Source organism: Coenobita brevimanus, chromosome 45, assembly GCF_032717465.1.
Source record: "Coenobita brevimanus isolate Jiangsu-jjx chromosome 45, ASM3271746v2, whole genome shotgun sequence".
In the NCBI taxonomy this organism is placed as follows: domain Eukaryota; kingdom Metazoa; phylum Arthropoda; class Malacostraca; order Decapoda; family Coenobitidae; genus Coenobita; species Coenobita brevimanus.
The window spans coordinates 16516236-16530349 of record NC_136998.1 but is presented as its reverse complement, the minus strand read 5'-3'; positions in this window follow the sequence as shown (position 1 = coordinate 16530349).

Below are 14114 nucleotides of genomic sequence, written 5' to 3'. Positions count from 1 at the left end.
AACAGGATCTCCGGATTTTACCCGTGCCACAGAAGAGAGGGCCAGCCACGGTATTTTAAGAACCACTTTTTTTTTTTTTTTTTATGCGAGGAAGGACAAACCAAGGCCACGAGCCCGCAATACCTATTCCTTCCATGAGAAAAACAAACTACAAGAGAGAGCCAAATTCAAGATCCAATCATTTTCAGATGCCTGGACACACTGCATTTGAAAGACTGGAGATCATAGGAAACAGGAAATACAGACAGAGGTAGATAGTTCCAGAGTTGACCTGTTGCATAAATGAATGACTGGGAGTAACGATTAACTCTTACATTAGAGAGCTGGACAGAAAAGGGATGAGAGTTTGCTGCTAGACTGGTGATACGCGCCCGTCGTAAAGGTGGAGTAATGCATGCAGACAGTTCAGAGGAGCAGTGACCATGGAAGCAGCGATAGAAAAGAGATAAAGATGCAACACTGCGACATAGAGACAGAGGTTGAAAGGAGTCAGTTAGAGGAGAGTTAATGGGACGAAAAGCCTTTGACTCCACCCTATTGAGAAGAGCTGTATGTTGGGAGCCTCCCCACACATGAGAGTTGTACTCCACACAGGGGTAGATAAAACCCCTGTATAGAGTCAACAATTGTGCGGGGGTAAAGAAGGGACGGAGTCGGCTTAGCACACCTAATCTCTTGGAAGCAGATTTTACAAGAGATGTAATATGATCTTTCCAAGACAAGTCCCGAGTAAATGAAACCCCAAACAAGTTCAAGGATGATGCAGGATTAAGCTGAATATTATTAAACATTAGTGGGTACACCTATGGAAGATTTTGTCGGGCTGATAGGTGTAAGAACTGAGTCTTTGATGCATGAAAAACAACAAGATTATTTTTACCGCAGTTAGAGATATGAGCCAAGTCAGACATTAGGTGTGCCATAGCCTCATCCCTTGTTTGTTGAAGTAACTGCTGAGATGGGCGATGAGGGAACAGAATGAAAAGGTGAAGGGTGGAGTCATCAGCGTATGAGTGGATAGGGTTAGATGTACAGCTTAGAAGGTCATTCATGAATAAAAGGAAGAGAGTTGGTGATAGAACAGAGCCCTGAGGAACACCACTGTTGATAGATCTAGGAGAAGAACTATGGCCATCTACAACATCAGCTATAGAACGACCAGAAAGGAAGCTAGAGATGAAGGCACAGATAGAAGGATAGAAACCGTAAGAGGGCAGTTTGGAAATTAAAGATTTATGCCAAACTCGGTCGAAAACCTTTGAGATGTCAAGCGCAATGGCAAAGCTTTCGCCAAATTCCCGAAAGGAGGATGACCAGGAGTCAGAAAGATAGGCGACAAGATAGCTAGTGGAGCGTCCCTGACGGAACTCATACTGACGATCAAAAAGAAAGTTGTGATAGGAAAGATGCTTTAAAATTTTTCCATTATGAATTGGCTCAAAAACTTTTGAGATTAACAGGATGTTAAAGCAACTGGACGATAGTTAGAGGGGTGGGAAGAGTCACCCTTCTTTGAGACTGGCTGAATAAGAGCAAACTTTCAGCAAGAAGGAAAAGTACAAGTTGACAGACAAAGGCGAAAGAGTTTGCCTAGGCAGGGTGTAATCACAGAAGCACAGTTCTTGAGAACAACGGGACGGACTCCATCAGGCCCATATGCCTTGTTAGTATTGAGGCCTGTGATGGCAGAAAATACATCAGCTGAAGAAATTTTAATGTCAGCCATAAGGAAGTCAGAGGGGGAAAGTGATGGGGGAACAGCACCGGAATCGTCTAAGGTAGAATTGGAGGAGAAAGTCTGAGCGAAGAGATCTGCTTTATCAGTAGAAGAAATAGCTACAGAGCCATCAAAAGAGAAAAGAGGAGGGAAGGATGATGAGGTAAAGTTGTTAGAAAGGTTTTTGGCAAGGTGGCAGAAGGAGCGGGAAGAAGTCTAAATGGAGAGGTGAGAGCATTTAGTATGTATGAAATTATTTTCAGCAGAGCGATGAACAGACTTAGCACGATTCCGAGCAGAAACGTGTAAAAGATGTGATTCAGGGATGGGTTGGCTCTGGTACCTTTTATAGGCCCTCTCCTTGTTGTGGACAGCATTAGAACAAGCGTGATTAAACCAAGGCTTTCTTGCATTAGTCAAAGGATATGAGAAAGAAATGTATGCTTCCATGCCCGAAAGAATAACCTCCATAATGCGCAAGGCACACTCAGATAGCTCCCGGCCACGGAAGCAATAATCATTCCAGGGAAAATCAAAGAAGAACTGCCTGAAGGCCTCCCAATCCGCAGCTCCAAAGTACCAAAGTCAACGTTTCTTCGGAGGGTCCACAGGCTGTACCGGAGCGATAGGACAGGTTAAGGTGATAAGTTTGTGATCAGAGGAGCCCAGTAGAGAGAAAAGATTAACAGAGTAAGCAGAACGATTAGTCGTAAGGAAGAGGTCAAGTATGTTGCAGCTCTCTCCAAGGCTGTCAGGGATACAGTTAGCGTGCTGTACAAGCTGCTCTAGGTCATTAAGAATAGAAAAGGTGTAGGCTTGTTCACCAGGTGGATCAGTGAAAGGAGAGGAGAGCCAAAAGTGGTGATAAACATTGAAATCTCCTAGAATGGAGATTTCAGAGAAAGGAGAAATGGATAGAATGTGTTCCATCGTAGAAGTTAGTCAAAGAATTTTTGATAGTCAGTAGAATTAGGGGATAAGTAAACAGTGCTGATATATTCAGTCAGAGAATGACAGGAAAGCCGAAGCCAGAGTGTGGAGAATTCAGAAGAATCGAGTTCTGGAACCTCAGAGCAAGATAAGTCGTTGCATATATATACACAACAGCCACCTTTGGCTTTGAAATGAGTATAGAGAAAGTAGGAGATACAGAAAAGGGTCTGCTGTCAGTTGCCACAGACAGCTGAGTCTCAGTTAGGAAAAGAAGGTGAGCTTTAGAGAAGGAGAGGTGGTTCTCAACAGAGGGAAAGCTGGAGGAAAGACCACGAATGTTGCAGAAATGAAGAAGTGAGTCAGTGGTTGCAGGCAGCTCGAGTCGTCGCCGGGAGAGAGGCGAAAGGTGGGGGCATTTATGCCCCCCCCCCCCGGTGACTCCGAGACTATGTAGTTCCAAGCCATGATTAAATTTTTTTGAATTTTGGAAAAGGAAGTGTAGTGTGTACTGTGCATGTAGTTTGGTGTTGATAGTTAGAGAAACTTGTACTGGAGAGCATGCTGGCCTACTCTCTGTGTTACTGAGTCACTGAAAAAGTTCAGCAAAGGGGAATGGTTGGGAACTAGTCCCGAGGGCTGATGAAACGGGAGCTCCAGCTCTCCCTGTCATCGGCTTTCCATCCACCTTGGGAGTACTGCCCTGTTCGACTGGTGCTACAGCCTACTCCCACTTAAGCTACGAAGCTTAGTTATATCTAGCCTTAAAGCAGACGCATGCCAGACAGGAGTATAGTTGCAATTGGTTGGTTATTCTCTGGGATTGCCTGGGGTCAAAACTGGGACTTTTCCGGATATTCCGGATGTCACGTATTTTTCCAAGAAGGATTAAAGCTAGAGCCACCAAACGTGATGGACTTATAGACTCTGATGACCTAAGATGACATGTACAAGATGTCACATATTTTTCCATGAGGGATTAAAGTACAGCCACCAAACGTCGTGGATTTATAGACTGATGACCCCAGGTGACATGTAAACGATCAGTGACCTTCGCCTCTCCTCGGGCAAAAAGTTGAGACTTTTCTGGATATTCAGGATGACACCAAGTTTTCCATGAAGGAGTAAAACTAGAGCCACAAAATTGGTGAACTGTGATGATCTAAGGCAACATGCACAAGATCAGTGACATTGATCTCAAGGTCCCTTTATGACTCGGCTTATATTAGGCAAAGGCTGTAAGAAGTGTTTGTTTATTGAAATTGTTCTTGAGCAATTTTAGTGTTTTCATTATAATGATAATATATATATATTTTTTTTAAATAACAGAACGGAGGAAGGAAACACAAGTGAATAAAAATAATAATCTATTCACCAGATTACTGGTGTCCTCTGTTCATAAAATATCTGTAACAGTTAGACTTGAACAGCTGTGGGTTGAAATTTGGAGGGAAACAACTCTGAGGAAGCGAGTTCCAGAGACATGCAGTTCGGGGAATGAAAGAATTCTGATAGGCAGAAGTTCTGCAATATGGCTGAGTGACATTCCAGTCATGAGCGCTACCAGATGCCCGTGTAGCACGAGGGAAGGCATGGAGAGGTGGCACCATGGACACAAGTTCGTATGAGCAAATGCCAAAAAAAATATCTGTAAAATAATACAAGGGAGGCAACATTCCTTCTACTTGATGTAGTTTATATGTAATGGCAGGGTTGTTAATTATTCTAACAGCTTCATTCTGAATTTTGTCTAGTTGTCTTAATGCAACCTCTCCACAACCATTCCACAAGGGTGAGCAATATTCAAGCTGAAAGCGCACATGACTCTTATAAATTATAGCTAACTGCTCATCAGCGAAGAAGTTACGGACTCTGTACAATAATCCAAGTTTCTTTGAGGCGGATTTAGCAAGTGATCTGACATGAGAGGTCCAGCTGAGGGCATTGTTAAGTGAGATGCCAAGAATTTCAGTACTTTTGGAGATGGGAATATTAGTAGCACTGAAGGTAATGTACGAATCTGGCAATATCTGTCTATTAGTAAACTGTATATATTTAGTTTTACCAGCATTAAAAGAGACAAGGTTGTTTTGTCCCCATTCACTGATCGTAGATAGATCTTGATTTATGGAGATAGCTGTACTGATAATAATAATAATAATAATAATAATAATAATAATAATAATAATTATTATTATTATTATTATTATTATTATCATCATCATCATAATCATCATCATCATCATCCTTAGTAGTAGTAGTAGTAGTAGTAGTAGTAGTAGTAGTAGTAGTAGTTGTTGTTGTTGTTGTTGTATTAGTATTAGTACTATTATTATTAAGCTGGTGATTATGACGTCTGATGATGAATAATGATAAAAATGATGGTAATGGATGATTTCTGAAGAAGGATCTCAAATGATGGATGTTGTTGATGATGATGAAATGATAATTATATAAGGTCATTCGAGATGTACGATGATGAAGAATTGTGGTGGCAGGGAAAGACATAGTAAAATGCAACTATTGGATGTAGTGTCATCGTTTTTCTAGTGAGCTAAACTAGACTACACAATCTTATGGTGCTCCCCCCCCCCCTCTCTCTCTCTGCTGTTCACGGTTAACTATATTTTTGGCAACTGATCTGTATCACTTCCACTTACTCTCACATTTTCTCCCTCAGCTCTCTCTGCTTCATCTAATTTTCCTTCCTAATCTGTTCTCAATTATTTTTTTCTTTCTTTGACACTTGTTTCATTCCATTTGCCTTTAGTTCGTCCATTTCGTTTTCCGTTCCAACTATCCATTTCAGCTTCCTCTCTTTCTCTTCTCTTTATCACTGAATTTTCGTCCGCCGCACGTGTACTTTTCTGCATCTATCTTCAGATACTGATTCCACCTCTTTTATTGGGCAATTATATAGCACTGGGCTTTTCCTTCTCTTCCTTTTTTGTCTCTTTTTTCGCTTTATAGCTTTCATCTTAGGTAATGAATAATGCTGTAATGGCCAAACCCATATTACAACATCATTCCATGACTAGCGATGCAAGGCCAGGTAACGTTTGTCCAGCTAATTGAAGCATATAATATAACCATCCCGCCTTCTTTTACGTCCTAGATATCGATCACCCGTGCATGGCAAGGCCATCATTCATGCAGGAGACTTCTAATCACCAGACCTCTAACGCCAGTATGCTTATTGTTTTCATTCTTTGTCAACATACGTGTTGCCTGACATCTTACCGCCAGTTTCATTTTATTTTCCACACATGCGAGTGTTACTGTCGTTCATTGTCTGACTCATATTTTTTACATCCAGTTCACCTTCGTCTCTCTCTCTCTCTCTCTCTCTCTCTCTCTCTCTCTCTCTCTCTCTCTCTCTTGTTCCATCTTTGCTTCATCTGACTCTCATCATATTGCCCCCCTCCCCTTCATCTACCTAGTCTCTTTCCCCGTTTGCCTATCCTCTCTCCTTCCTGATTTCATTTACGCTTCAAAAGTACTCCGCCCCACTGAGCTCACCGTACAGTGTTCTGCCGCAATGAGAGAGTCTTTATTATAATGTATGGGTTTAATTTTAATTACTTGAATGGCGGATTACGGTACCCCAGCCACTTGCCTAACTTTGTGTTCTCTGGTAATTGGGTTTGTTTGGCCCATAAGCAGAAACTGGGGCGGTCATAGCAATAGACAGTCCCACATTCCTTCATGATAGATATTAACCCATGACTTTTTAAACTGTATTCAGACGTAAAATAGACGGGTAAATTAAACTTGTAAAGGATTTCTAATATACTGCAGTTAATTTTAGGCTATATCTAATTTCTTCGAATGTGAAATAATCGATTGGCATAAACAAGGATTAAGGAGTAATAAAAGTCATCATTGTGAGGCAGTCAATGTCGTCCCCTGATGAGCCTTAGTCTACAGCACAATTACGAGGTCGTATGTCTACGAATCAGGATACTGCGGATTATCTTTCATTACCGCTTTATTTTACATACCATACCTTATTTAAGGCCACTTATACAGCTACAGACTTGAGTTTCACACCCGTTACTTCACAGGAGCAGGTGAATGGCTTTCAACTACCTGTTCTCTTTATTTTCTTGCTCTAAACCAATACAACAGTTATCAATTTTACGTCATTCTGTCATCCCCTGGTACCTTTGGTCTATCTTGCATGATTGTTTATGAAAAGCTCACTATAACTATCAAATGTATACATTAGTTTTATAAGCTAATAATAATACTAATTCTGTAATTACCTGAGAAAACACAGATGAAATGAAATAAAAGCATTCGAGAGCCGAATGCTAATCGCCCGCCTGAATATGCTGTTGGCCCAGTCAGGTATTTAGGCCATATCTTGATATCCTGAAGTTTTCATGTCCATAATTCCAGCCGTTCATGAGATATAATGGTGCTACAGGGGGGCGATAAAAACTAATTGACCTTTGGCAGCCACTTTGGTGACCTTGACCGCACGTGCCCATTTTTGAACTCGTCCAAGATTTTGGCCATATCTTGATACCTTGGAGGTTTCGTGTTGACAGCTCAAGCCGTTCATGAGATTTAATGGTGCTAAAGGCAGGCGATGAAAACCAGTTGACCTTTGACAACTATTTGGGTGACAACCTTGGCCCTGAGTGCCCATTTTAGAGTTCGGCCAAGATTTTTGTCATATCTTGATACCCTGAAGGATTCATTGACAGATCAAACCGTTCGTGAGTTATATGGGAACACACTCACACACACAAAGTGATAGGTACTAGTATATACGGTATATCTATCTATCTATCTATCTATCTATCTATCTATATATATATATATATATATATATATATATATATATATATATATATATATATATATATATATATATATATATATATATTGTTACGGAACAGAGAGAGATAATGAACACTTCATGTGAGAATACTAAATTCACTACTGTCCCGCAAAGTTCCAGGTTCAATACAAAAGACTTAGGTAAAATTACAAGTTAAAGTTTAATGCTCAAACTAACAACTAAACATTCAGGACTCATAAGGATAATGTAATAGCAAAAAAGGTTACATATATGCTTAACTGCAATAGCCTCTATTAACACGAATTTAGCAAGAACAAATATATCTAAGTCAGCCCTGATAAATGAGAGAACCGGATAATGCTCAGTTAAAGCAAGATATAATATTATTACAGATACAAAATTTTACTAATACTGGGTGCCAGTATGGAACCAATATGAATCATAAAAACTTTACCAGGCTTACGAATTAACGCCTTAGGCTATACAGTACAAGAAAAATGGTAATAACACTTATACTCAAATTATACGGCAGCTAAATGGCTGGAGACTTCCTGAGCACTCACAAAAATAATAATATACTGTACAGGGGAGGACAGTGATGTGAACAGAATGAGGAGTAGATCTAAGTGGCAACTAATGCTGAGACTGAGCTCATTATATAGGGGCCGGCAGAGCTTGATTCAACTTGTAAGAAGGACGCAAAAATGAAGGCATAGGGGAGGAAGAGTTGAGAGACCTGCTCTGAACAACAGAAAGAACGACTTACTGTACTATAAGGGGGAGAAAGGGGGAGTGAGGTAGAACACGCAAGCCTGGTCACTATGGAAGCCACGTCGCGAATCGTGAACAAACATGCAACATACTGTACATTAAGATCATACAAAGGATGATGCAATCATGAACAAAAGTGTATCATAAGTTAGAATTATACAAGGGATGATGAAATCATAGGCTATGTAACACCTCCCCACAAAGAAAAAGAAATTTACAAGGGAAATTTCTTATTACTTTAAAACAATCTGTCTAAAGTCTAGATAAGCAATCTGCAATAACATTTTCTTTCCCCTTGACATGTTGTATGTCTAATGAATACTCCTGAAGAAGTAGACTCCATATTGTCAATCTCTGATTTTTATCTTTAAACTTACTAAGGAATTTCAGTGGGTTATGATCGGTATAAATGACTATGGGGTCAAAACCAGAACACAAATAAAATGAAAAATGCTGTAAACCCAATATCAAGGCCAAAAGCTCTTTCTAAGTAGTTGAGTAGTTCTTTTGAGGTGGAGTGAACTTCTTACTGTAATAAGATACAGGGTGTTCAATACCCTGATCATATTCTTGCACCAAACAGCCCCAGCTCCTGTGTCACTTGCGTCAACAGCCATCTTAAAAGGCTTAGCAAAATTTGGAGTAGTGAGCACTGGCTGACTTAATAGGATAGCTTTAAGTTTACTGAAAGAGGATTCACAGTTATCGGTCCAGACAAATTTAACTCCCTTTTTCAGTAGGTCTGTAAGTGGTGATACAAGAATTGAAAAGTTAAGAACAAATCTTTAATAACCTACCATTCCCAAAAATCTTTGTAGCTCTTTCCTACTTTTAGGTCTGGGAAGATCACTTATAACCTGAACCTTAGCTCCTGGTGGTGCAACGTGTCCATCACCAATTAAGTACCCAAGGTACTGAACTTTAGCTTGCCCAAACTCACACTTTGATAAATTAGCTACAAGAGTAGCCTGAACCAAAACTCTCAAGAAATTTACTGACATGGCATAGGTAATCTTTCCAGTTGTCACTGAAGATTAATACATCATCAATATAAACAACACACCCTGCCAAACCCTCTGTTACAACATTCATGAGCTTCTGAAAAGTGGCGGGTGCATTCTTCATACCATATGGCATTACAGAACATGCAAAAGTCTTTCCTAGTGTTACAAAACATGAGATCTCCCTAGCACGTTCAGTCATAGGTACTTGCCAGTATCCCTTTAACAAATCAAACTTACTTATGTACCTACCCTTTCCGATCTTGTCTATGCAATCTTCCACGCGAGGGAGAGGGTAAGTGTCTGTATTGGTTATCTGATTAACACGTCTGTAGTCGATGCAAAGCTGCTGTGACCCACCTGGCTTAGGGACTAGAGTGACAGGAGAACTCCACTCGCTCTGACAGGGCTCAATCATCTTGTGGTCCAACAGGTAGCCAAGCTCCTTCTGGATGAGAGGAACTTTCACTGGGTTCACACGGTAAGGAGGCAGTTAAATTGGCTTTGCGTCTCCAACATCGACATCATGCATCAACACAGTGGTTCTTCTTGGAGTGTCACGGAACACTTGTGGGTACTTCTGCAGTAATGCCGAAAACTCCTGCCTTTCCTCGGGAGCTAGATGAGAAAGCTTAGTCTGGAGATCATTCATGATATCAGGATTCTTCCCCAAACTATCACTCAGGCTCATACTGCATGGGAGAGCTTCACTTGCAGACTCGGGTGGAACAGCTACAGTGCAGACTGTGTTATTTTCGTCCCGCCTGTGATATAACTTTAGCATGTTGATGTGACAAAGTTGCTTGTTCTTTCTACGATCTGGTGTGGCGATGACATAGTTGACATCACTGAGTTTCTTCTCCGTGAAATAAGGACCACTAAACTTAGCTTGAAGAGGTTGCCCATGCACTGGTAGCAGAATCAAAACCTGATCTCCTGGCTGAAAGTGGCGTAACCTGGACTTCTTATCACACCAAGTCTTCATCTTCTCCTGAGCAGCTCCTAAATTCTCTCTCGCCAGCTGTAAAGCAGTGGACAGCCGTTCTTTGAACTTCATCACATACTCCAGCAGGTTGACGTCATCTTCCTCCGACAGCCAGCATTCCGTGAGTAGCTTAAGGGATCCTCTTACTTCATGGCCAAACAGTAGTTCAAAGTGTGAGAAGCCCAGTGATTCATTTGGAGATTCTCTTGCGGCAAATACAACGAATGGAAGACCTTATCCCAATCTTTCTGATGTTCCAAACAGTATTTCCTGAGCATCGATTTGAGTGTTTGATGATATCTCTCCAACGCTCCTTGGGTCTGGGGATGGTAAGCTGAAGACGTGATCTGGGTGATGCCCAACTCTTTCAGAGACTGCTTGAAAAAATTGGACATGAAATTACTTCCCCGGTCTGACTGTACCTCCTTGGGCAGACCAAACTTGGTGAAGAACCCTAGCATTTCCTTAACCACGTTCTTTAATGAGATATTTCTAAGTGGAATGGCTTCAGGATAACGAGTAGCCATATCAATCAGGGTCAACACATAAGAAAATCCTGAAGAAGTCTTAGGAAGAGGGCCCACAATATCCACCAACACACGGGTGAATGGCACCTCAAAAGGAGGAATGGGAACTAGAGGTGCAACCTTTTCGGTCTGATTACACTTCTCCACAACTTGACAGGTGTGACAAGACTTACAATACCAGGAAACATCTCTGAAGATACCTGGCCAGTAAAAGTGTTTCAAAATGCGTGCCACAGTCTTCCTCGCTCCAAGGTGTCCTGCCAAACTGGAATCATGAGCCACTCTAATGATATCCTGCCTACAAACACGAGGGATGACAACTTGATGTACAACCTCCCATTCACAGTCGGCTGATGCTGTTGGGGTTCTCCACGTCCTCATAAGTTATCCTGACTTTATATAATAACAAGTAGAGGCACCAGCTGACTCTTCCTCACTGCAAGCGAGTTAGCTAGACCTTTCAACTCAGGGTCAGCAACCTGCAACTCAACCAACTCTTGACAAGACAAATTATCAACACTACGGGGTACTGCCTCATCTGGTGAGTGGTCCAAATTAGCAAGAAAAGTGTCAGCTAAGATAACATCATCATCATCATTATCCTTTAAGTCACCAGTAACTTTAGACTTAGCCATAGTGACAGCACATGCAGAGAACACATCAGGGACATCACAATCCTGGGTCGCAGTCACTGGTTCACTAGACAACTGAGGAGCTGGACACACTTGACTTCCACCAATATCATTTCCAAGTAAGAAAGTAACACCTGACATTGGGAGTGTCTCAACCAACCCAACCATAACGGAACCATTAACAAAACCAGACTCTAAATTCACTCTGCATAGAGGGACAGAGAAGTAATTATTCCCTACACCTTGTAAGATTACAGTTTCATCAGAGGAATTAACATTAGAGCCTAGAACACTGGTCAGCATAAGGGATTGGCAAGCACCTATATCACGATATATTTTAACTAATTTCCTGTCATTATTGTCCAGAGAACTGACAAAACCATCAGACAGGAAATCAGAACATGAACTCTTGAGAGTGTCACCCACGTTACTGCTCAAAAGAGGAGCTTCATCATGAGAATTTAATTTACTCCTCAAAGGAGGTTCAGTTAACTCGGTTAAAGAATTCTGGGAACTCTCAAGGGTGGACACTAGACCAATTGACTGAATATTCAAAGACTGCTTTTTGTTCACATCACGCTGTCTCCTGAAACATTTCTTCGTAGTATGACCAAGCTTACTACAATAAGTACATTTACTTTTCTGAAATCTAGAGGTGGAGCTGGTATTTCCTTCCTGAGAAACATCATCGTTATTCTCTTTCCTGTTACCTGTACTCTGAGTAGAGGCAACGTACTTACTCTCAGCATTCCTTTTTTCTTTAGAATATCTCTTGTGAGTGAGAACATATTCATCAGCTAAAACTGCAGCATCAGACAAATTATCTATTCTTTTCTCATCAAGATATAGGCTTACATCTTTATTAATACACCTTTTGAAGTCCTCCAGCAAAATCATCTGCTTAAATTTATCAAAGTCAGAATTTACATTCTTAGAATGTAAAAGAAGAAGGCATATAGTGAATGGTTAGCGAGTAGAGGTAGGGGAGAAGATGAGAGAGAGAAGAGAGAGGTATATATGAGCAGGAGAAGGGAGGTTAAGAGACTGGTGAAGGAGAGTAAAAAGAAAGTGGATGAGGAGTTTGGGAGGAATCTGAGTGTGAAATAGAGGGAGAGTAGGAAATTGTTTTGGAAGGAGGTAAAGAAAGTAAGGCAGTGTGAAAGGGGAAAAAGTAGGGGAGTGAAAGATAGGAATAATAGATTGTTGGTGGAGAAGAGAGAGAAACTGAGGAGATGGAAGGAGCACTTTGAGGATTTGTTGAATGTGGAGAGTGAGAGCAGTGCGAGTATAAGTGGTTGGGGAATGGCTGGGAGAAGAAGAGTTGAGAGAAGGGAGGAAGAGATCAGTAGGGCGGAAGTAGTGGAAGCGATGAAGAATATTAAGTTGGGAAAGGCCCCAGGAATTGATGGAGTGTGTGGTGAAATGCTTAGGTATGGGGGTGAGATTGTTGTGGAGTGGATATGGAAGTTGTGTAGATTGGCTTGGGGAGAGGGAAGGGTTCCAGAGGACTGGAAATCAGGTATAATTGTTCCTTTATACGAAGGAAAAGGAGAGAGAGAAGTAAGTGGTAATCATAGGGGTATTTGCCTACTTAGTGTCACTGGTAAAATATATGGTAGAATACTCATTGATAGAGTTAGGCATATGACAGAGGAGCTAGTTGGAGAAGAACAAGGGGGATTTAGGAAGGGAAAAGGGTGTGTAGATCAGATATTTGTTCTAAGATGTTTAGTGGAGAAGTATCTAGAGAAGGGAAGAAAAGTGTATGCTGCCTTTATGGACTTGGAGAAAGCTTATGACAGAATAGACAGGCAAGGTATGTGGAAGGTATTAAGAATATATGGAGTGGAGGGGAAATTGTTGAGTGCTGTGAAGAGTATGTACGAGGGAGCTAGGGTTACGGTGCGAGTGGATGGTGAGCTGAGTGAGTTCTTTGATCTCAATGTGGGACTGAAACAGGGTTGTGTGATGTCTCCATGGCTGTTTGATATATATATATGGATGGGGTTGTAAAGGAGGTGCAGGGTAGGGCAGTGGATGTGGGGGTGGCTCTAATGAATGAGGGTGATATTTGGAAGCTTCCGGTGTTGCTGTTTGCTGATGATACAGTACTGTTGAGTGAAGATGAATGGGAGTTGCAAGGTTTGGTGAATGAATTTGGGACAGTGTGTAGGAGGAGGAATCCGAAAGTTAATGTAAACAAAAGTAAAGTTATGGTGTTTGAGAGGAATGAAGTCACAGTGTGTGCAGTGAGGTTGGTTGGTGAGGATATGGAGAATGTGAGTGCATTCAAGTACTTGGGTAGTGTGATGAGTAAGGATGGAACTTTGGGGGATGAAGTGCGTGAAAGGGTACAGCAGGGAAGGAAGGTTGTTGGTACGAAAGCAGTGATGAGAAATAGGGAGGTGAGTATGGAAGTTAAGAAGTCACTGCATGATAGAATTGTGATCCCTACCCTGACATATTGAAGCGAGGCATGGACCTTGCAAGAGGGGAACAAGTCAAGAGTGAGAGCAGTGGACATGAGTTACTTGAGAGGAGCATGTGGAGTGACGTGGAGGGACAGGTTGACGAATGAAGAAGTGAAGGAACGCTGTGGGGTGGATGTGGATGTGGTTGAGAAGATTAGGAGAAATACACTGAGGTGGTTTGGACATGTGAAGAGAATGGGGAATGAAAGACTGATTAAGAGGGTGTATGTAGGTGAGGTGGAGGGAGGGAGAGGGAGAGGTAGACCGAGA